The sequence below is a fragment of the Natrix helvetica genome (genome assembly GCF_964273705.1).
Source record: "Natrix helvetica genome assembly, chromosome: 1".
NCBI classification, from domain to species: Eukaryota; Metazoa; Chordata; class Lepidosauria; order Squamata; family Natricidae; genus Natrix; species Natrix helvetica.
The window spans coordinates 141527723-141553630 of record NC_138548.1 but is presented as its reverse complement, the minus strand read 5'-3'; positions in this window follow the sequence as shown (position 1 = coordinate 141553630).

Sequence of the window (25908 nt, the reverse complement as noted above, 5' to 3'; positions counted from 1 at the left end):
CAATGTATGTTTTACTTTGCGAATTCAAGGAGAGCTAACCCTAACCCTAAATGGAATTTTCCCGAATGGGATTTTCTCATGTATTTTGCCAGGAAATGTACATAAGGCCGTGTCAAAAGACATTCCCCCTCCTAACCATACTGATGGGAGCCGAATCCAACGGCAATGTCTGTTTTGCTCTCCGAATTCATGGAGAGCTAACCCTAAGTGGAATTTTCCCCAATGGGATTTTCCGCTGTATTTTGCCAGGAAATGTACATAAGGCCGGCTCAAAAGGCATGCCCCCTCCTAACCATACTGATGGGAGCCGAATCCATTGGCAATGTCTGTTTTGCTCTGCGAATTCATGGAGCGCTAACCCTAACCCTAAGTGGAATTTTCCCGAATGGGATTTTCCAATGTATTTTGCCAGGAAAAGTACATAAGGCCGGCTCAAAAGGCATGCCCCCTCCAATCCATACCGATCGTCTCCTAATCCAATGGCGATGTCCATTTTGCTCTGCAAATTCATGGAGAGCTAACCCTAATCCTAAGTGGAATTTTCCCGAATAGGATTTTCCCATGTGTTTTGCCAGCAAATGTACATGAGGCTGGCTAAAAAGTCATGCCTCCTCCTAACCATACCGTCTCCTAATCCAATGGCGATGTCCATTTTCCTCTTCGAATTCATGGAGAGCTAACCCTAACTATAAGTGGAATTTTCCCGAATGGGATTTTCCAATGTATTTTGCCAGGAAATGTACATAAGCCCGGCTAAAAAGGCATGCCCCCTCGTAACCATACTGATGGGAGCCGAATCCATTGGCAATGTATGTTTTGCTCTGCAAATTCATGGAGAGCTAACCATAACCATAAGTGGAATTTTACTGAAAGGGATTTTCCAATGTATTTTGCCAGGAAATGTACATAAGACCGGCTAAAAAGGCATGCCCCCCCCTAACCGTACTGATGGGTGCCGAATCCATTGGCAATGTCTGTTTTGCTCTGCGAATTCATGGAGAGCTAACCATAACCCTAAGTGGAATTTTCCCCAATGGGATTTTCCTATGTAGTTTGCCAGGAAATGTACATAAGGCTGGCTGAAAAGTCATGCCTCCTCCTAACCATACCGATCGTATCCTAATGCAATGGCAATGTCCATTTTCCTCTTCGAATTCACGGAGAGCTAACCCTAACCATAAGTGGAATTTTCCCGAATGGGATTTTCCAATGTATTTTGCCAGGAAATGTACATAAGCCCGGCTAAAAAGGCATGCCCCCTCCTACCCATACTGATGGGAGCCGAATCCAATGGCAATGTCTGTTTTGCTCTGCATATTCATGGAGAGCTAACCCTACTCCTAAGTGGAATTTTCCCGAATGGGATTTTCCCATGTATTTTGCCAGGAAATGTACATAAGGCCGGGTCAAAAGACATTCTCCCTCCTAACCATACTGATGGGAGCCGAATCCAATGGCAATGTGTGTTTTGCTCTGCGAATTCATGGAGAGCTAACCATAACCCTAAGTGGAATTTTCCCCAATGGAATTTTCCCATGTATTTTGCCAGGAAATGTACATAAGGCCGGCTCAAAAGGCATGCCCCCTCCTAACCATACTGATGGGAGCCGATTCCAATGGCAATGCCTGTTTTGCTCTGCGAATTCATGGAGAGCTAACCCTAAGTGGAATTTTCCCCAATGGGATTTTCCGCTGTATTTTGCCAGGAAATGTACATAAGGCTGGCTAAAAAGGCATGCCATCTCCAAACCATACCGATCGTCTTCTAATCCAATGGCAATGTCCATTTTCCTCTGCGAACTTATGGATAGCGAACCCTAACCGTAAGTGGAATTTTCCCGAATGGGATTTTCCCATGTATTTTGCCAGGAAATGTACATAAGGCCGGCTCAAAAGTCATGCCCCCTCCTAAGCAGACTGATGGGCTCAGAATCCAATGGTGATGTCTGTTTTGCTATGTGAATTCATGGAGAGCTAACCCAAACCCTAAGTGGAATTATACTGAAAGGCACTTTCCCATGTATTTTGCCAGGAAATGTACATAAGGCTGTCTCAAAAGGCCTGCCCCCTCCTAACCATACCGATCGTCTCCTAATCCAATGGCGATGTCCATTTTGCTCTCCGAATTCATGGAGAGCTAACACTAAGTGGAATTTTCCCCAATGGGATTTTCCGCTGTATTTTGCCAGGAAATCTACATAAGGCAGGCTCAAAAGCCACGCCACGTCCTAACCATACTGATGGGAGCCGATTCCAATGGCAATATCTGTTTTCCTCTGCGAATTCATGGCGCGCTAACCCTAACCCTAAGTGGAATTTTACTGAAAGGGATTTTCCCATGTATTTTGCCAGGAAATGTACATAAGGCCGGCTCAAAAGGCATGCCCCCTCCTAACCATACTGATGGGAGCCGATTCCAATGGCAATGCCTGTTTTGCTCTGTGAATTAATGGAGAGCTAAACCTAATCCTAAGTGGAATTTTCCCGAATGGGATTTTCCCATGTATTTTGCCAGGAAATGTACATAAGGCTGGCTAAAAAGGCATGCCCCCTCCTAACCGTACTGATGAGAGCCGATTCCAATGGCAATGTCTGTTTTGCTCTGCTAATTCATCGAGAGCTAACCATCACCCTAAGTGGAATTTTCCCCAATGGAATTTTCCCATGTATTTTGCCAGGAAATGTACATAAGGCTGGCTGAAAAGGCATGCCCCCTCCTAACCGTACTGATGAGAGCCGATTCCAATGGCAATGTCTGTTTTGCTCTGCTAATTCATCGAGAGCTAACCATCACCCTAAGTGGAATTTTCCCCAATGGAATTTTCCCATGTATTTTGACAGGAAATGTACATAAGCCCGGCTAAAAAGGCATGCCCCCTCCTATCCATACTGATGGGAGCCGATTCCAATGGCAATGCCTGTTTTGCTCTGCTAATTCATGGAGAGCTAACCCAAACCCTAAGTGGAATTATACTGAAAGGCATTTTCCCATGTATTTTGCCAGGAAATGTACATAAGGCCGGCTCAAAAGGCATGCCCCCTCCAAACCATACTGATGGGAGCCGATTCCAATGGCAATGCCTGTTTTGCTCTGCGAATTCATGGAGAGCTAACCCTAAGTGGAATTTTCCCCAATGGGATTTTCCGCTGTATTTTGCCAGGAAATGTACAGAAGGCTGGCTAAAAAGGCATGCTATCTCCAAACCATACCGATCGTCTTCTAATCCAATGGCAATATCCATTTTCCTCTGCGAACTTATGGATAGCGAACCCTAACCGTAAGTGGAATTTTCCCGAATGGGATTTTCCCATGTATTTTGCCAGGAAATGTACATAAGGCCGGCTCAAAAGTCATGCCCCCTCCTAAGCAGACTGATGGGCTCAGAATCCAATGGTGATGTCTGTTTTGCTATGTGAATTCATGGAGACCTAACCCAAACCCTAAGTGGAATTATACTGAAAGGCACTTTCCCATGTATTTTGCCAGGAAATGTACATAAGGCTGGCTCAAAAGGCCTGCCCGCTCCTAACCATACCGATCGTCTCCTAATCCAATGGCGATGTCCATTTTGCTCTCCGAATTCATGGAGAGCTAACACTAAGTGGAATTTTCCCCAATGGGATTTTCCGCTGTATTTTGCCAGGAAATCTACATAAGGCAGGCTCAAAAGGCACGCCACATCCTAACCATACTGATGGGAGCTGATTCCAATGGCAATGTCTGTTTTGCTCTGCGAATTCATGGCGCGCTAACCCTAACCCTAAGTGGAATTTTCCCGAATGGGATTTTCCCATGTATTTTGCCAGGAAATGTACATAAGGCTGGCTAAAAAGTCATGCCTCCTCCTAACCATACCGATCGTCTCCTAATCCAATGGCGATGTCCATTTTCCTCTTCGTATTCATGGAGAGCTAACCCTAACCATAAGTGGAATTTTCCCGAATGGGATTTTCCAATGTATTTTGCCAGGAAATGTACATAAGGCCGTGTCAAAAGACATTCCCCCTCCTAACCATACTGATGGGAGCCGAATCCAACGGCAAAGTCTGTTTTGCTCTGCGTATTCATGGAGAGCTAACCCTAAGTGGAATTTTCCCCAATGGGATTTTCCGCTGTATTTTGCCAGGAAATGTACATAAGGCAGCCTCAAAAGGCACGTTCCGTAACAACCATACTGATGGGAGCCGATTCCAATGGCAAAGTCTGTTTTGCTCTGCGAATTCATGGAGAGCTAACCATAACCCTAAGTGGAATTTTCCCCAATGGGATTTTCCCATGTGTTTTGCCAGGAAATGTACATAAGGCTGGCTAAAAAGTCATGCCTCCTCCTAACCATACCGATCGTCTCCTAATGCAATGGCGATGTCCATTTTCCTCTTCGAATTCATGGAGAGCTAACCCTAACCATAAGTGGAATTTTCCCGAATGGGATTTTCCAATGTATTTTGCCAGGAAATGTACCTAAGCCCGGCTAAAAAGGCATGCCCCCCCCTAACCGTACTGATGGGTGCCGAATCCATTGGCAATGTCTGTTTTGCTCTGCGAATTCATGGAGAGCTAACCATAACCCTAAGTGGAATTTTCCCCAATGGGATTTTCCTATGTAGTTTGCCAGGAAATGTACATAAGGCTGGCTAAAAAGGCATGCCCCCTCCTATCCATACTGATGGGAGCCGAATCCAATGGCAATGTCTGTTTTGCTCTGCGAATTCATGGAGAGCTAACCCTAACCCTAAGTGGAATTTTACTGAAAGGGATTTTCCCATGTATTTTGCCAGGAAATGTACATAAGGCTGGCTAAAAAGTCATGCCTCCTCCTAACCATACCGATCGTCTCCTAATGCAATGGAGATGTCCATTTTCCTCTTCGAATTCATGGAGAGCTAACCCTAACCATAAGTGGAATTTTCCCGAATGGGATTTTCCAATGTATTTTGCCAGGAAATGTACCTAAGCCCGGCTAAAAAGTCATGCCCCCTCCTAACCATACTGATGGGAGCCGAATCCATTGGCAATGTCTGTTTTGCTCTGTGAATTCATGGAGCGCTAACCCTAACCCTAAGTGGAATTTTCCCGAATGGGATTTTCCAATGTATTTTTCCAGGAAATGTACATAAGGCTGGCTAAAAAGTCATGCCCCCTCCTAACCATACCGATCGTCTCCTAATCCAATGGCGATGTCAATTTTGCTCTGCGAATTCATGGAGTGCTAACCCAAACCCTAAGTGGAATTTTCCCGAATGGGATTTTCTCATGTATTTTGCCAGGAAATATATATAAGCCGGGCTAAAAAGGCATGCCCCCTCGTAACCATACTGATGGGAGCCGAATCCAATGGCAATGTATGTTTTACTTTGCGAATTCAAGGAGAGCTAACCCTAACCCTAAATGGAATTTTCCCGAATGGGATTTTCCCATGTATTTTGCCAGGAAATGTACATAAGGCCGTGTCAAAAGACACTCCCCCTCCTAACCATACTGATGGGAGCCGAATCCAACGGCAATGTCTGTTTTGCTCTGCGAATTCATGGAGAGCTAACCCTAAGTGGAATTTTCCCGAATGGGATTTTCCAATGTATTTTGCCAGGAAAAGTACATAAGGCCGGCTCAAAAGGCATGCCCCCTCCAATCCATACCGATCGTCTCCTAATCCAATGGCGATGTCCATTTTGCTCTGCAAATTCATGGAGAGCTAACCCTAATCCTAAGTGGAATTTTCCCGAATGGCATTTTCCCATGTGTTTTGCCAGGAAATGTACATGAGGCTGGCTAAAAAGTCATGCCTCCTCATAACCATACCGATCGTCTCCTAATCCAATGGCGATGTCCATTTTCCTCTTCGAATTCATGGAGAGCTAACCCTAACCATAAGTGGAATTTTCTCGAATGGGATTTTCCAATGTATTTTGCCAGGAAATGTACATAAGCCCGGCTAAAAAGGCATGCCCCCTCGTAACCATACTGATAGGAGCCGAATCCATTGGCAATGTCTGTTTTGCTCTGCGAATTCATGGAGCGCTAACCCTAACCCTAAGTGGAATTTTCCCGAATGGGATTTTCCCATGTATTTTGCCAGGAAATGTACATAAGGCTGGCTAAAAAGTCATGCCTCCTCCTAACCATACCGATCGTCTCCTAATGCAATGGCGATGTCCATTTTCCTCTTCGAATTCATGGAGACCTAACCCTAACCATAAGTGGAATTTTCCCGAATGGGATTTTCCAATGTATTTTGCCAGGAAATGTACCTAAGCCAGGCTAAAAAGGCATGCCCCCTCCTAACCATACTGATGGGAGCCGAATCCACTGGCAATGTCTGTTTTGCTCTGTGAATTCATGGAGCGCTAACCCTAACCCTAAGTGGAATTTTCCCGAATGGGATTTTCCAATGTATTTTGCCAGGAAAAGTACATAAGGCCGGCTCAAAAGGCATGCCCCCTCCTAACCATACCGATCGTCTCCTAATCCAATGGCGATGTCAATTTTGCTCTTCGAATTCATGGAGACCTAACCCTAACCATAAGTGGAATTTTCCCGAATGGGATTTTCCAATGTATTTTGCCAGGAAATGTACCTAAGCCCGGCTAAAAAGGCATGCCCCCTCGTAACCATACTGATGGGAGCCGAATCCAATGGCAATGTATGTTTTACTTTGCGAATTCAAGGAGAGCTAACCCTAACCCTAAATGGAATTTTCCTGAATGGGATTTTCCCATGTATTTTGCCAGGAAATGTACATAAGGCCGTGTCAAAAGACATTCCCCCTCCTAACCATACTGATGGGAGCCGAATCCAACGGCAATGTCTGTTTTGCTCTGCGAATTCATGGAGAGCTAACCCTAAGTGGAATTTTCCCCAATGGGATTTTCCGCTGTATTTTGCCAGGAAATGTACATAAGGCAGGCTCAAAAGGCACGCCCCGTCCCAACCATACTGATGGGAGCCGATTCCAATGGCAATGTCTGTTTTGCTCTGCGAATTCATGGAGAGTTAACCATAACCCTAAGTGGAATTTTCCCGAATGGCATTTTCCCATGTGTTTTGCCAGGAAATGTACATAAGGCTGGCTAAAAAGTCATGCCTCCTCCTAACCATACCGATCGTCTCCTAATGCAATGGCGATGTCCATTTTCCTCTTCGAATTCAGGGAGACCTAACCCTAACCATAAGTGGAATTTTCCCGAATGGGATTTTCCAATGTATTTTGCCAGGAAATGTACCTAAGCCCGGCTAAAAAGGCATGCCCCCTCCTAACCATACTGATGGGAGCCGATTCCAATGGCAATGTCTGTTTTGCTCTGCGAATTATTATTATTTATTATTATTATTATTTCTTGGATTTCTAGACCGCCCCCTCTCCCAAAAAGGGACTCGGGGCGGTGTACAGTCAATGCAGATAAAAATACAATCATAAAACAATTAAATGCATTTGGATGGAGGAGATAGGCTGTACAAGAAATAAATATATTCTAAAACCCTAAAAACATCCCCAATTAAAAACCCAAACCCAATTAAAATAAATCCCCGGGAGGTAAAACTAAGAAAGTGCCAGGCCAGCTGATTGAAATAGGTGAGTCTTTAACTTTTGACGGAAGGAACGGAGGTCGGTGGTGGTTCGAATGTCGGGGGGGAGGTCATTCCAGAGGGTTGGGCCCATCACAGAGAAGGACCTACTCCTAGGTGTCACCCGCTGACACTGCCTAGCGGAATTCATGGAGTGCTAACCCTAACCCTAAGTGGAATTTTCCCGAATGGGATTTTCCCATGTGTTTTGCCAGGAAATGTACATAAGGCTGGCTAAAAAGTCATGCCTCCTCCTAACCATACCGATCGTCTCCTAATCTAATGGCGATGTCCATTTTCCTCTTCGAATTCATGGAGAGCTAACCCTAACCATAAGTGGAATTTTCCCGAATGGGATTTTCCAATGTATTTTGCCAGGAAATGTACATAAGGCCGGCTCAAAAGGCATGCCCCCTCCTATCCATACTGATGGGAGCCGATTCCAATGGCAATGTCTGTTTTGCTCTGCAAATTCATGGAGAGCTAACCCTAACCCTAAGTGGAATTTTACTGAAAGGGATTTTCCCATGTATTTTGCCAGGAAATGTACATAAGGCCGGCTCAAAAGGCACGCCCCGTCCTAACCATACTGATGGGAGCCGAATCCAACGGCAATGTCTGTTTTGCTCTGCGAATTCATGGAGAGCTAACCCTAAGTGGAATTTTCCCCAATGGGATTTTCCGCTGTATTTTGCCAGGAAATCTACATAAGGCAGGCTCAAAAGGCATGCCCCCTCCTAACCATACCGATCGTCTCCTAATCCAATGGTGATCTCCATTTTGCTCTGCGAATTCATTTAGAGCTAACCCTAACCCTAAGTGGAATTTTCCCGAATGGGATTTTCCCATGTATTTTGCCAGGAAATGTACATAAGGCCGGGTCAAAAGACATTCCCATCCCTAACCATACTGATGGGAGCCGAATCCAATGGCAATGTGTGTTTTGCTCTGCAAATTCATGGAGAGCTAACCATAACCCTAAGTGGAATTTTCCCCAATGGAATTTTCCCATGTATTTTACCAGGAAATGTACATAAGGCTGGCTGAAAAGGCATGCCCCCTCCTAACCGTACTGATGGGAGCCGAATCCAAAGGCAATGTCTGCTTTGCTCTGTGAATTCATGGAGAGCTTACCCTAACCCTAAGTGGAATTTTACTGAAAGGGATTTTCCCATGTATTTTGCCAGGAAAAGTACATAAGGCCGGCTCAAAAGGCATGCCCCCTCCTAACCATACTGATGGGAGCCGATTCCAACGGCAATGTCTGTTTTGCTCTGCGAAGTCATGGAGCGCTAACCCTAACCCTAAGTGGAATTTTCCCGAATGGGATTTTCCCATGTGTTTTGCCAGGAAATGTACATGAGGCTGGCTAAAAAGTCATGCCTCCTCCTAACCATACCGATCGTCTCCTAATCCAATGGCGATGTCCATTTTGCTCTTCGAATTCATGCAGAGCTAACCCTAACCCTAAGTGGAATTTTCCCGAATGGGATTTTCCCATGTATTTTGCTAGGAAATGTACATAAGCCGGGCTAAAAAGGCATGCCCCCTCCTATCCATACTGATGGGAGCCGAATCCAATGGCAATGTCTGTTTTGCTCTGCATATTCATGGAGAGCTAACCCTACTCCTAAGTGGGATTTTCCCGAATGGGATTTTCCCATGTATTTTGCCAGGAAATGTACATAAGGCCGGGTCAAAAGACATTCTCCCTCCTAACCATACTGATGGGAGCCGAATCCAATGGCAATGTGTGTTTTGCTCTGCGAATTCATGGAGAGCTAACCATAACCCTAAGTGGAATTTTCCCCAATGGAATTTTCCCATGTATTTTGCCAGGAAATGTACATAAGGCTGGCTGAAAAGGCATGACCCCTCCTAACCGTACTGATGGGAGCAGAATCCAATGGCAATGTCTGTTTTGCTCTGTGAATTCATGGAGAGCTTACCCTAACCCTAAGTGGAATTTTACTGAAAGGGATTTTCCCATGTATTTTGCCAGGAAATGTACATAAGGCCGGCTCAAAAGGCATGCCCCCTCCTAACCATACTGATGGGAGCCGAATCCATTGGCAATGTCTGTTTTGCTCTGCGAATTCATGGAGCGCTAACCCTAACCCTAAGTGGAATTTTCCCGAATGGGATTTTCCAATGTACTTTGCCAGGAAAAGTACATAAGGCCGGCTCAAAAGGCGTGCCCCCACCTAACCATACTGATGGGAGCCGATTCCAACGGCAATGTCTGTTTTGCTCTGCGAAGTCATGGAGCGCTAAACCTAACCCTAAGTGGAATTTTCCCGAATGGGATTTTCCCATGTGTTTTGCCAGGAAATGTACATGAGGCTGGCTAAAAAGTCATGCCTCCTCCTAACCATACCGATCGTCTCCTAATCCAATGGCGATGTCCATTTTCCTCTTCGAATTCATGGAGAGCTAACCCTAACCATAAGTGGAATTTTCCCGAATGGGATTTTCCAATGTATTTTGCCAGGAAATGTAGATAAGCCCGGCTAAAAAGGCATGCCCCCTCCTAACCATACTGATGGGAGCCGAATCCATTGGCAATGTCTGTTTTGCTCTGCGAATTCATGGAGCGCTAACCCTAACCCTAAGTGGAATTTTCCCGAATGGGATTTTTCAATGTATTTTGCCAGGAAATGTACATAAGGCCGGCTCAAAAGGCATGCCCCCTCCTAACGATACTGATGGGAGCCGATTCCAATGGCAATGTATGTTTTGCTCTGCGAATTCATGGAGCGCTAACCCTAACCCTAAGTGGAATTTTCCCGAATGGGATTTTCCCATGTGTTTTGCCAGGAAATGTACATATGGCTGCTAAAAAGTCATGCCTCCTCCTAACCATACCGATCGTCTCCTAATCCAATGGCGATGTCCATTTTCCTCTTTGAATTCATGGAGAGCTAACCCTAACCATAAGTGGAATTTTCCCGAATGGGATTTTCCAATGTATTTTGCCAGGAAATGTACATAAGACCGGATAAAAAGGCATGCCCCCTCCTAACCGTACTGATGGGAGCCGAATCCAATGGCAATGTATGTTTTGCTCTGCGAATTCATGGAGAGCTAACCATAACCATAAGTGGAATTTTCCCGAGTGGGATTTTCCAATGTATTTTGCTAGGAAATGTGCATAAGGCTGGCTAAAAAGTCATGCCCCCTCCTATCCATACTGATGGGAGCTGAATCCAATGGCAATGTCTATTTTGCTTTGCGAATTCATGGAGAGCTAACCCTAACCCTAAGTGGAATTTTACTGAAAGGGATTTTCCCAAGTATTTTGCCAGGAAATGTACATAAGGCCGGCACAAAAGGCATGCCCCCTCCTTTCCATACTGATGGTAGCCGATTCCAATGGCAATGCCTGTTTTGCTCTGTGAATTAATGGAGAGCTAAACCTAATCCTAAGTGGAATTTTCCCGAATGGGATTTTCCCATGTATTTTGCCAGGATATATACATAAGGCTGGCTAAAAAGGCATGCCATCTCCAAACCAGACCGATCGTCTTCTAATCCAATGGCGATGTCCATTTTCCTCTGCGAACTTATGGATAGCGAACTCTAACCGTATGTGGAATTTTCCCGAATGGGATTTTCCCATGTATTTTGCCAGGAAATGTACATAAGGCCGGCTCAAAAGGCATGCCCCCTCCTAACCATACTGATGGGAGCCGATTCCAACGGCAATGTCTGTTTTGCTCTGCGAAGTCATGGAGCGCTAACCCTAACCCTAAGTGGAATTTTCCCGAATTGGATTTTCCCATGTGTTTTGCCAGGAAATGTACATGAGGCTGGCTAAAAAGTCATGCCTCCTCCTAACCATACCGATCGTCTCCTAATCCAATGGCTATGTCCATTTTCCTCTTCGAATTCATGCAGAGCTAACCCTAACCCTAAGTGGAATTTTCCCGAATGGGATTTTCCCATGTATTTTGCTAGGAAATGTACATAAGCCGGGCTAAAAAGGCATGCCCCCTCCTATCCATACTGATGGGAGCCGAATCCAATGGCAATGTCTGTTTTGCTCTGCATATTCATGGAGAGCTAACCCTACTCCTAAGTGGAATTTTCCCGAATGGGATTTTCCCATGTATTTTGCCAGGAAATGTACATAAGGCCGGGTCAAAAGACATTCTCCCTCGTAACCATACTGATGGGAGCCGAATCCAATGGCAATGTGTGTTTTGCTCTGCGAATTCATGGAGAGCTAACCATAACCCTAAGTGGAATTTTACTGAAAGGGATTTTCCCATGTATTTTGCCAGGAAATGTACATAAGGCCGGCTCAAAAGGCATGCCCCCTCCTAACCATACTGATGGGAGCCGAATCCATTGGCAATGTCTGTTTTGCTCTGCGAATTCATGGAGCGCTAACCCTAACCCTAAGTGGAATTTTCCCGAATGGGATTTTCCAATGTACTTTGCCAGGAAAAGTACATAAGTCCGGCTCAAAAGGCGTGCCCCCTCCTAACCATACTGATGGGAGCCGATTCCAACGGCAATGTCTGTTTTGCTCTGCGAAGTCATGGAGCGCTAAACCTAACCCTAAGTGGAATTTTCCCGAATGGGATTTTCCCAGGTATTTTGCCAGGAAATGTACATAAGACCAGCTAAAAAGGCATGCCCCCTCCTAACCGTACTGATTGGAGCCGAATCCATTGGCAATGTCTGTTTTGCTCTGCGAATTTTAAGGAGAGCTAACCGTAACCCTAAGTGGAATTTTCTCCAATGGGATTTTCCCATGTGTTTTGCCAGGAAATGTACATAAGGCTGGCTAAAAAGGCATGCCCCCTCCTATCCATACTGATGGGAGCCAAATCCAATGGCAATGTCTGTTTTGCTCTGAGAATTCATGGAGAGCTAACCCTAACCCTAAGTGGAATTTTCCCGAATGGGATTTTCCCAGGTATTTTGCCAGGAAATGTATATAAGGCTGGCTAGAAAGTCATGCCTCCTCCTAACCATACTGATCGTCTCCTAATCCAATGGCGATGTCCATTTTCCTCTTCGAATTCATGGAGAACTAACCCTAACCATAAGTGGAATTTTCCCGAATGGGATTTTCCAATGTATTTTGCCAGGAAATGTACATAAGCCCGGCTAAAAAGGCATGCCCCCTCCTAACCGTACTGATGGGAGCCGATTCCAATGGCAATGTCTGTTTTTCTCTGTGAATTCATGGAGAGCTTACCCTAACCCTAAGTGGAATTTTACTGAAAGGGATTTTCCCATGTATTTTGCCAGGAAATGTACATAAGGCCGGCTCAAAAGGCATGCCCCCTCCTAACCATACTGATGGGAGCCGAATCCATTGGCAATGTCTGTTTTGCTCAGCGAATTCATGGAGCGCTAACCCCAACCCTAAGTGGAATTTTCCCGAATGGGATTTTCCAATGTACTTTGCCAGGAAAAGTACATAAGGCCGGCTCAAAAGGCGTGCCCCCTCCTAACCATACTGATGGGAGCCGATTCCAACGGCAATGTCTGTTTTGCTCTGCGAAGTCATGGAGCGCTAACCCTAACCCTAAGTGGAATTTTCCCGAATGGGATTTTCCCATGTGTTTTGCCAGGAAATGTACATGAGGCTGGCTAAAAAGTCATGCCTCCTCCTAACCATACCGATCGTCTCCTAATCCAATGGCGATGTCCATTTTCCTCTTCGAATTCATGGAGAGCTAACCCTAACCATAAGTGGAATTTTCCCGAATGGGATTTTCCCATGTATTTTGCTAGGAAATGTGCATAAGCCGGGCTAAAAAGGCATGCCCCCTCCTATCCATACTGATGGGAGCCGATTCCAATGGCAATGTCTGTTTTGCTCTGTGAATTCATGGAGAGCTTACCCTAACCCTAAGTGGAATTTTACTGAAAGGGATTTTCCCATGTATTTTGCCAGGAAATGTACATAAGGCCGGCTCAAAAGGCATGCCCCCTCCTAACCATACTGATGGGAGCCGATAACAATGGCAATGTCTGTTTTGCTCTCCGAATTCATGGAGCGCTAACCCTAACCCTAATTGGAATTTTCCCGAATGGGATTTTCCAATGTATTTTGCCAGGAAATGTACATAAGCCCCGCTAAAAAGGCATGCCCCCTCCTAACCGTACTGATGGGAGCCGATTCCAATGGCAATGTCTGTTTTGCTCTCCGAATTCATGGAGCGCTAACCCTAACCCTAAGTGGAATTTTCCCGAATGGGATTTTCCAATGTATTTTGCCAGGAAATGTACATAAGGCCGGCTCAAAAGGCATGCCCCCTCCTAACGGTACTGATGGGAGCCGATTCCAATGGCAATGTCTGTTTTGCTCTGCGAATTCATAAAGCGCTAACCCTAACCCTAAGTGGAATTTTACCGAATGGGATTTTCCAATGTATTTTGCCAGGAAATGTACATAAGGCCGGCTAAAAAGGCATGCCCCCTCCTAACCGTACTGATGGGAGCCGAATCCAATGGCAATGTTTGTTTTGCTCTGCAAATTCATGGAGAGCTAACCATAACTCTAAGTGGACTTTTCCCGAATGGGATTTCCCCATTTGTTTTGCCAGGAAATGTACATAACGCTGGCTAAAAAGTCATGCCTCCTCCTAACCATACCGATTGTCTCCTAATCCAATGGCGATGTCCATTTTCCTCTTCGAATTCATGGAGAGCTAACCCTAACCATAAGTGGAATTTTCCCGAATGGGATTTTCCAATGTATTTTGCCAGGAGATGTACATAAGGCTGGCTAAAAAGGCATGCCCCCTCCTATCAATAGTGATGGGAGCCGATTCCAATGACAATGCCTGTTTTGCTCTGTGAATTAATGGAGAGCTAAACCTAATCCTAAGTGGAATTTTCCCGAATGGGATTTTCCCATGTATTTTGCCAGGATATGTACATAAGGCTGGCTAAAAAGGCATGCCATCTCCAAACCATACCGATCGTCTTCTAATCCAATGGTGATATCCATTTTCCTCTGCGAACTTTTGGATAGCGAACTCTAACCGTAAGTGGAATTTTCCGGAATGGGATTTTCCCATGGGTTTTGCCAGGAAGTGTACATAAGGCAGCCTCAAAAGGTACGCCCCATCCTAACCATACTGATGGGAGCCGATTCCAATGGCAATATCTGTTTTCCTCTGCGAATTCATGGAGACCTAACCCTAACCCTAAGTGGAATTTTCCCGAATGGGATTTTCCCATGTATTTTGCCAGGAAATGTACATAAGGCTGGCTGAAAAGGCATGCCCCCTCCTATCCATACTGATGGGAGCCGATTCCAATGGCAATGCCTGTTTTGCTCTTCTAATTCATGGAGAGCTAACCCAAACCCTAAGTGGAATTATACTGAAAGGCATTTTCCCATGTATTTTGCTAGGAAATGTACATAAGGCTGGCTCAAAAGGCCTGCCCCCTCCTAACCATACCGATCGTCTCCTAATCCAATGGCGATCTCCATTTTGCTCTGCGAATTCATGGAGAGCTAACCCTAAGTGGAGTTTTCCCCAATGGGATTTTCCGCTGTATTTTGCCAGGAAATCTACATAAGGCAGGCTCAAAAGGCATGCCCCCTCCTAACCATACTGGAGCCGATTCGAATGGCAATACCTGTTTTGCTCTGCGAATTCATGGAGAGCTAACCCTAACCCTAAATGGAATTTTCCCGAATGGGATTTCCCAATGTATTTTGCCAGGAAATGTACATAAGCCCGGCTAAAAAGGCATGCCCCCTCCTAACCGTACTGATGGGAGCCGAATCCAATGGCAATGTCTGTTTTGCTTTCCGAATTCATGGAGCGCTAACCCTAACCCAAAGTGGAATTTTCCCGAATGGGATTTTCCAATGTATTTTGCCAGGAAAAGTACATAAGGACGGCTCAAAAGGCATGCCCCCTCCTAACCATACCGATGGGAGCCGATTCCAACGGCAATGTCTGTTTTGCTCTGCGAAGTCATGGAACGCTAACCCTAACCCTAAGTGGAATTTTCCCGAATGGGATTTTCCCATGTGTTTTGCCAGGAAATGTACATGAGGCTGGCTAAAAAGTCATGCCCCCTCCTAACCATACCGATCGTCTCCTAATCCAATGGCGATGTCCATTTTCCTCTTCGAATTCATGGAGAGCTAACCCTAACCATAAGTGGAATTTTCCCGAATGGGATTTTCCAATGCATTTTGCCAGGAAATGTACATAAGGCCGGCTCAAAAGTTATGCCCCCTCCTCACCAAACTGATGGGCTCAGAATCCAATGGTGATGTCTGTTTTGCTATGCGAATTCATGGAGAGCTAACCCAAACCCTAAGTGGAATTATACTGAAAGGCATTTTCCCATGTATTTTGCCAGGAAATGTACATAAGGCCGGCTCAAAAGGCCTGCCCCCTCCTAACCATACCGATCGTCTCCTAATCCAATGGCGATGTCCATTTTGCTCTGCGAATTCATGGAGAGCTAACCCTAAGTGGAATTTTCCCCAATGGGATTTTCCGCTGTATTTTGCCAGGAAATCTACATAAGGCAGGCTCAAAAGGCATGCCCCCTCCTAACCATACTGGAGCCGATTCGAATGGCAATACCTGTTTTGCTCTGCGAATTCATGGAGAGCTAACCCTAACCCTAAATGGAATTTTCCCGAATGGGATTTTCCCATGTATTTTGCCAGGAAATGTACATAAGGCCGGCTCAAAAGGCATGCCCCCTCCTAACCATACCGATCGTCTCCTAATCCAATGGCGATCTCCATTTTGCTCTGCGAATTCATTTAGAGCTAACCCTAACCCTAAGTGGAATTTTCCCGAATGGGATTTTCCCATGTATTTTGCCAGGAAATGTACATAAGGCCGGCTCAAAAGACATTCCCCCTCCTAACCATACTGATGGGAGCCGAATCCAATGGCAATGTGTGTTTTGCTCTGCGAATTCATGGAGAGCTAACCATAACCCTAGGTGGAATTTTCCCCAATGGAATTTTCCCATGTATTTTGCCAGGAAATGTACATAAGGCTGGCTGAAAAGGCATGCCCCCTCCTAACCGTACTGATGGGAGCCGAATCCAATGGCAATGTCTGTTTTGCTCTGTGAATTCATGGAGAGCTTACCCTAACCCTAAGTGGAATTTTACTGAAAGGGATTTTCCCATGTATTTTGCCAGGAAATGTACATAAGGCCGGCTCAAAAGGCACGCCCCGTCCTAACCATACTGATGGGAGCCGATTCCAATGGCAATATCTGTTTTCCTCTGCGAATTCATGGAGAGGTAACCCTAACCTTAAGTGGAATTTTCCCGAATGGGATTTTCCAATGTATTTTGCCAGGAAAAGTACATAAGGACGGCTCAAAAGGCATGCCCCCTCCTAACCATACCGATGGGAGCCGATTCCAACGGCAATCTCTGTTTTGCTCTGCGAAGTCATGGAGCGCTAACCCTAACCCTAAGTGGAATTTTCCCGAATGGGATTTTCCCATGTGTTTTGCCAGGAAATGTACATGAGGCTGGCTAAAAAGTCATGCCTCCTCCTAACCATACCGATCGTCTCCTAATCCAATGGCGATGTCCATTTTCCTCTTCGAATTCATGGAGAGCTAACCCTAACCCTAAGTGGAATTTTCCCGAATGGGATTTTCCAATGTATTTTGCCAGGAAATGTACATAAGGCCGGCTCAAAAGTTATGCCCCCTCCTCACCAGACTGATGGGCTCAGAATCCAATGGTGATGTCTGTTTTGCTATGCGAATTCATGGAGAGCTAACCCAAACCCTAAGTGGAATTATACTGAAAGGCATTTTCCCATGTATTTTGCCGGAAATGTACATAAGGCCGGCTCAAAAGGCCTGCTCCCTACTAACCATACCGATCGTCTCCTAATCCAATGGCGATGTCCATTTTGCTCTGCGAATTCATGGAGAGCTAACCCTAAGTGGAATTTTCCCCAATGGGATTTTCCGCTGTATTTTGCCAGGAAATCTACATAAGGCAGGCTCAAAAGGCATGCCCCCTCCTAACCATACCGATCGTCTCCTAATCCAATGGTGATCTCCATTTTGCTCTGCGAATTCATTTAGAGCTAACCCTAACCCTAAGTGGAATTTTCCCGAATGGGATTTTCCCATGTATTTTGCCAGGAAATGTACATAAGGCCGGGTCAAAAGACATTCCCATCCCTAACCATACTGATGGGAGCCGAATCCAATTGCAATGTGTGTTTTGCTCTGCAAATTCATGGAGAGCTAACCATAACCCTAAGTGGAATTTTCCCCAATGGAATTTTCCCATGTATTTTACCAGGAAATGTACATAAGGCTGGCTGAAAAGGCATGCCCCCTCCTAACCGTACTGATGGGAGCCGAATCCAATGGCAATGTCTGTTTTGCTCTGTGAATTCATGGAGAGCTTACCCTAACCCTAAGTGGAATTTTACTGAAAGGGATTTTCCCATGTATTTTGCCAGGAAATGTACATAAGGCCGGCTCAAAAGGCATGCCCCCTCCTAACCATACTGATGGGAGCCGAATCCATTGGCAATGTCTGTTTTGCTCTGCGAATTCATGGAGCGCTAACCCTAACCCTAAGTGGAATTTTCCCGAATGGGATTTTCCAATCTATTTTGCCAGGAAAAGTACATAAGGCCGGCTCAAAAGGCATGCCCCCTCCTAACCATACTGATGGGAGCCGATTCCAACGGCAATGTCTGTTTTGCTCTGCGAAGTCATGGAGCGCTAACCCTAACCCTAAGTGGAATTTTCCCGAATGGGATTTTCCCATGTGTTTTGCCAGGAAATGTACATGAGGCTGGCTAAAAAGTCATGCCTCCTCCTAACCATACCGATCGTCTCCTAATCCAATGGCGATGTCCATTTTCCTCTTCGAATTCATGGAGAGCTAACCCTAACCATAAGTGGAATTTTCCCGAATGGGATTTTCCAATGTATTTTGCCAGGAAATGTAGATAAGCCAGGCTAAAAAGGCATGCCCCCTCCTAACCATACTGATGGGAGCCGAATCCATTGGCAATGTCTGTTTTGCTCTGCGAATTCATGGAGCGCTAACCCTAACCCTAAGTGGAATTTTCCCGAATGGGATTTTCCAATGTATTTTGCCAGGAAATGTACATATGGCTGCTAAAAAGTCATGCCCCCTCCTAACCATACCGATCGTCTCCTAATCCAAAGGCGATGTCCATTTTCCTCTTTGAATTCATGGAGAGCTAACCCTAACCATAAGTGGAATTTTCCCGAATGGGATTTTCCAATGTATTTTGCCAGGAAATGTACATAAGACCGGATAAAAAGGCATGCCCCCTCCTAACCGTACTGATGGGAGCCGAATCCAATGGCAATGTATGTTTTGCTCTGCGAATTCATGGAGAGCTAACCATAACCATAAGTGGAATTTTCCCGAGTGGGATTTTCCAATGTATTTTGCTAGGAAATGTGCATAAGGCTGGCTAAAAAGTCATGCCTCCTCCTATCCATACTGATGGGAGCTGAATCCAATGGCAATGTCTATTTTGCTTTGCGAATTCATGGAGAGCTAACCCTAACCCTAAGTGGAATTTTACTGAAAGGGATTTTCCCAAGTATTTTGCCAGGAAATGTACATAAGGCCGGCACAAAAGGCATGACCCCTCCTATCCATACTGATGGGAGCCGATTCCAATGGCAATGCCTGTTTTGCTCTGTGAATTAATGGAGAGCTAAACCTAATCCTAAGTGGAATTTTCCCGAATGGGATTTTCCCATGTATTTTGCCAGGATATATACATAAGGCTGGTTAAAAAGGCATGCCATCTCCAAACCAGACCGATCGTCTTCTAATCCAATGGCGATGTCCATTTTCCTCTGCGAACTTATGGATAGCGAACTCTAACCGTATGTGGAATTTTCCCGAATGGGATTTTCCCATGTATTTTGCCAGGAAATGTACATAAGGCCGGCTCAAAAGGCATGCCCCCTCCTAACCATACTGATGGGAGCCGAATCCATTGGCAATGTCTGTTTTGCTCTGCGAATTCATGGAGCGCTAACCCTAACCCTAAGTGGAATTTTCCCGAATGGGATTTTCCAATCTATTTTGCCAGGAAAAGTACATAAGGCCGGCTCAAAAGGCATGCCCCCTCCTAACCATACTGATGGGAGCCGATTCCAACGGCAATGTCTGTTTTGCTCTGCGAAGTCATGGAGCGCTAACCCTAACCCTAAGTGGAATTTTCCCGAATGGGATTTTCCAATGTATTTTGCCAGGAAATGTACATAAGACCGGATAAAAAGGCATGCCTCCTCCTAACCATACCGATCGTCTCCTAATCCAATGGCGATGTCCATTTTCCTCTTCGAATTCATGCAGAGCTAACCCTAACCCTAAGTGGAATTTTCCCGAATGGGATTTTCCCATGTATTTTGCTAGGAAATGTACATAAGCCGGGCTAAAAAGGCATGCCCCCTCCTATCCATACTGATGGGGGCCGAATCCAATGGCAATGTCTGTTTTGCTCTGCATATTCATGGAGAGCTAACCCTACTCCTAAGTGGAATTTTCCCGAATGGGATTTTCCCATGTATTTTGCCAGGAAATGTACATAAGGCCGGGTCAAAAGACATTCTCCCTCCTAACCATACTGATGGGAGCCGAATCCAATGGCAATGTGTGTTTTGCTCTGCGAATTCATGGAGTGCTAACCATAACCCTAAGTGGAATTTTACTGAAAGGGATTTTCCCATGTATTTTGCCAGGAAATGTACATAAGGCCGGCTCAAAAGGCATGCCCCCTCCTAACCATACTGATGGGAGCCGAATCCATTGGCAATGTCTGTTTTGCTCTGCGAATTCATGGAGCGCTAACCCTAACCCTAAGTGGAATTTTCCCGAATGGGATTTTCCAATGTACTTTGCCAGGAAAAGTACATAAGTCCGGCTCAAAAGGCGTGCCCCCTCCTAACCATACCGATCGTCTCCTAATCCAATGGCGATGTCCATTTTCCTCTTCGAATTCATGGAGAGCTAACCCTAACCATAAGTGGAATTTTCCCGAATGGGATTTTCCAATGTATTTTGCCAGGAAATGTACATAAGCCCGGCTAAAAAGGCATGCCCCCTCCTAACCATACTGATGGGAGCCGAATCCATTGGCAATGTCTGTTTTGCTCTGCGAATTCATGGAGAGCTAACCCTAACCATAAGTGGAATTTTCCCGAATGGGATTTTCCAATGTATTTTGCCAGGAAATGTACATAAGACCGGATAAAAAGGCATGCCCCCTCCTAACCGTACTGATGGGAGCCGAATCCATTGGCAATGTCTGTTTTGCTCTGCGAATTTTAAGGAGAGCTAACCATAACCCTAAGTGGAATTTTCCCGAATGGGATTTTCCCATGTATTTTGCTAGGAAATGTACATAAGCCGGGCTAAAAAGGCATGCCCCCTCCTATCCATACTGATGGGAGCCGAATCCAATGGCAATGTCTGTTTTGCTCTGCATATTCATGGAGAGCTAACCCTACTCCTAAGTGGAATTTTCCCGAATGGGATTTTCCCATGTATTTTGCCAGGAAATGTACATAAGGCCGGGTCAAAAGACATTCTCCCTCCTAACCATACTGATGGGAGCCGAATCCAATGGCAATGTGTGTTTTGCTCTGCGAATTCATGGAGAGCTAACCATAACCCTAAGTGGAATTTTACTGAAAGGGATTTTCCCATGTATTTTGCCAGGAAATGTACATAAGGCCGGCTCAAAAGGCATGCCCCCTCCTAACCATACTGATGGGAGCCGAATCCATTGGCAATGTCTGTTTTGCTCTGCGAATTCATGGAGCGCTAACCCTAACCCTAAGTGGAATTTTCCCGAATGGGATTTTCCAATGTACTTTGCCAGGAAAAGTACATAAGTCCGGCTCAAAAGGCGTGCCCCCTCCTAACCATACCGATCGTCTCCTAATCCAATGGCGATGTCCATTTTCCTCTTCGAATTCATGGAGAGCTAACCCTAACCATAAGTGGAATTTTCCCGAATGGGATTTTCCAATGTATTTTGCCAGGAAATGTACATAAGCCCGGCTAAAAAGGCATGCCCCCTCCTAACCATACTGATGGGAGCCGAATCCATTGGCAATGTCTGTTTTGCTCTGCGAATTCATGGAGAGCTAACCCTAACCATAAGTGGAATTTTCCCGAATGGGATTTTCCAATGTATTTTGCCAGGAAATGTACATAAGACCGGATAAAAAGGCATGCCCCCTCCTAACCGTACTGATGGGAGCCGAATCCAATGGCAATGTATGTTTTGCTCTGCGAATTCATGGAGAGCTAACCATAACCATAAGTGGAATTTTCCCGAGTGGGATTTTCCAATGTATTTTGCCAGGAAATGTACATAAGGCTGGCTAAAAAGTCATGCCCCCTCCTATCCATACTGATGGGAGCTGAATCCAATGGCAATGTCTATTTTGCTTTGCGAATTCATGGAGAGCTAACCCTAACCCTAAGTGGAATTTTACTGAAAGGGATTTTCCCATGTATTTTGCCAGGAAATGTACATAAGGCCGGCACAAAAGGCATGCCCCCTCCTATCCATACTGATGGGAGCCGATTCCAATGGCAATGCCTGTTTTGCTCTGTGAATTAATGGAGAGCTAAACCTAATCCTAAGTGGAATTTTCCCGAATGGGATTTTCCCATGTATTTTGCCAGGATATGTACATAAGGCTGGCTAAAAAGGCATGCCATCTCCAAACCAGACCGATCGTCTTCTAATCCAATGGCGATGTCCATTTTCCTCTGCGAACTTATGGATAGCGAACTCTAACCGTATGTGGAATTTTGCCGAATGGGATTTTCCCATGTCTTTTGCCAGGAAATGTACATAAGGCCGGCTCAAAAGTCATGTCCCCTCCTAACCAGACTGATGGGCTCAGAATCCAATGGTGATGTCTGTTTTGCTATGTAAATTCATGGAGAGCTAACCCAAACCCTAAGTGGAATTTTCCCGAATGGGATTTTCCCAGGTATTTTGCCAGGAAATGTACATAAGACCAGCTAAAAAGGCATGCCCCCTCCTAACCGTACTGATTGGAGCCGAATCCATTGGCAATGTCTGTTTTGCTCTGCGAATTTTAAGGAGAGCTAACCATAACCCTAAGTGGAATTTTTTCCAATGGGATTTTCCCATGTGTTTTGCCAGGAAATGTACATAAGGCTGGCTAAAAAGGCATGCCCCCTCCTATCCATACTGATGGGAGCCGAATCCAATGGCAATGTCTGTTTTGCTCTGCGAATTCATGGAGAGCTAACCCTAACCCTAAGTGGAATTTTCCCGAATGGGATTTTCCCAGGTATTTTGCCAGGAAATGTACATAAGGCTGGCTAGAAAGTCATGCCTCCTCCTAACCATACTGATCGTCTCCTAATCCAATGGCGATGTCCATTTTCCTCTTCGAATTCATGGAGAACTAACCCTAACCATAAGTGGAATTTTCCCGAATGGGATTTTCCAATGTATTTTGCCAGGAAATGTACATAAGCCCGGCTAAAAAGGCATGCCCCCTCCTAACCGTACTGATGGGAGCCGATTCCAATGGCAATGTCTGTTTTGCTCTGCATATTCATGGAGAGCTAACCCTACTCCTAAGTGGAATTTTCCCGAATGGGATTTTCCCATGTATTTTGCCAGGAAATGTACATAAGGCCGGGTCAAAAGACATTCTCCCTCCTAACCATACTGATGGGAGCCGAATCCAATCGCAATGTGTGTTTTGCTCTGCGAATTCATGGAGAGCTAACCATAACCCTAAGTGGAATTTTCCCCAATGGAATTTTCCCATGTATTTTGCCAGGAAATGTACATAAGGCTGGCTGAAAAGGCATGCCCCCTCCTAACCGTACTGATGGGAGCCGAATGCAATGGCAATGTCTGTTTTGCTCTGTGAATTCATGGAGAGCTTACCCTAAACCTAAGTGGAATTTTACTGAAAGGGATTTTCCCATGTATTTTGCCAGGAAATGTACATAAGGCCGGCTCAAAAGGCATGCCCCCTCCTAACCATACTGATGGGAGCCGAATCCATTGGCAATGTCTGTTTTGCTCTGCGAATTCATGGAGCGCTAACCCTAACCCTAAGTGGAATTTTCCCGAATGGGATTTTCCAATGTACTTTGCCAGGAAAAGTACATAAGGCCGGCTCAAAAGGCGTGCCCCCTCCTAACCATACTGATGGGAGCCGATTCCAACGGCAATGTCTGTTTTGCTCTGCGAAGTCATGGAGCGCTAACCCTAACCCTAAGTGGAATTTTCCCGAATGGGATTTTCCAATGTATTTTGCCAGGAAATGTACATAAGCCCGGCTAAAAAGGCATGCCCCCTCCTAACCATACTTATGGGAGCCGAATCCATTGGCAATGTCTGTTTTGCTCTGCGAAGTCATGGAGCGCTAACCCTAACCCTAAGTGGAATTTTCCCGAATGGGATTTTCCATTGTGTTTTGCCAGGAAATGTACCTGGCTAAAAAGTCATGCCTCCTCCTAACCATACCGATCGTCTCCTAATCCAATGGCGATGTCCATTTTCCTCTTCGAATTCATGGAGAGCTAACCCTAACCCTAAGTGGAATTTTCCCAAATGGGATTTTCCCATGTATTTTGCTAGGAAATGTGCATAAGCCGGGCTAAAAAGGCATGTCCTCTCCTATCCATACTGATGGGAGCCGAATCCAATGGCAATGTCTGTTTTGCTCTGCATATTCATGGAGAGCTAACCCTACTCCTAAGTGGAATTTTTCCGAATGGGATTTTCCCATGTATTTTGCCAGGAAATGTACATAAGGCCGGGTCAAAAGACATTCTCCCTCCTAACCATACTGATGGGAGCCGAATCCAACGGCAATGTGTGTTTTGCTCTGCGAATTCATGGAGAGCTAACCATAACCCTAAGTGGAATTTTCCCCAATGGAATTTTCCCATGTATTTTGCCAGGAAATGTACATAAGGCTGGCTGAAAAGGCATGCCCCCTCCTAACCGTACTGATGGGAGCCGAATCCATTGGCAATGTCTGTTTTGCTCTGCGAATTCATGGAGCGCTAACCCTAACCCTAAGTGGAATTTTCCCGAATGGGATTTTCCAATGTACTTTGCCAGGAAAAGTACATAAGGCCGGCTCAAAAGGCGTGCCCCCTCCTAACCATACTGATGGGAGCCGATTCCAACGGCAATGTCTGTTTTGCTCTGCGAAGTCATGGAGCGCTAACCCTAACCCTAAGTGGAATTTTCCCGAATGGGATTTTCCAATGTATTTTGCCAGGAAATGTACATAAGCCCGGCTAAAAAGGCATGCCCCCTCCTAACCATACTGATGGGAGCCGAATCCATTGGCAATGTCTGTTTTGCTCTGCGAATTCATGGAGCGCTAACCCTAACCCTAAGTGGAATTTTCCCGAATGGGATTTTCCAATGTATTTTGCCAGGAAATGTACGTAAGGCCGGCTCAAAAGGCATGCCCCCTCCTAACGATACTGATGGGAGCCGATTCCAATGGCAATGTCTGTTTTGCTCTGCGAATTCATAAAGCGCTAACCCTAACCCTAAGTGGAATTTTACCGAATGGGATTTTCCAATGTATTTTGCCAGGAAATGTACATAAGGCCGGCTCAAAAGGCATGCCCCCTCCTAACCATACTGATGGGAGCCGAATCCATTGGCAATGTCTGTTTTGCTCTGCGAATTCATGGAGCGCTAACCCTAACCCTAAGTGGAATTTTCCCGAATGGGATTTTCCAATGTACTTTGCCAGGAAAAGTACATAAGGCCGGCTCAAAAGGTGTGCCCCCTCCTAACCATACTGATGGGAGCCGATTCCAACGGCAATGTCTGTTTTGCTCTGCGAAGTCATGGAGCGCTAACCCTAACCCTAAGTGGAATTTTCCCGAATGGGATTTTCCCATGTGTTTTGCCAGGAAATGTACGTGAGGCTGGCTAAAAAGTCATGCCTCCTCCTAACCATACTGATCGTCTCCTAATCCAATGGCGATGTCCATTTTCCTCTTCAAATTCATGGAGAGCTAACCCTAACCATAAGTGGAATTTTCCCGAATGGGATTTTCCAATGTATTTTGCCAGGAAATGTACATAAGCCCGGCTAAAAAGGCATGCCCCCTCCTAACCATACTGATGGGAGCCGAATCCATTGGCAATGTCTGTTTTGCTCTGCGAATTCATGGAGCGCTAACCCTAACCCTAAGTGGAATTTTCCCGAATGGGATTTTCCAATATATTTTGCCAGGAAATGTACATAAGGCCGGCTCAAAAGGCATGCCCCCTCCTAACGATACTGATGGGAGCCGATTCCAATGGCAA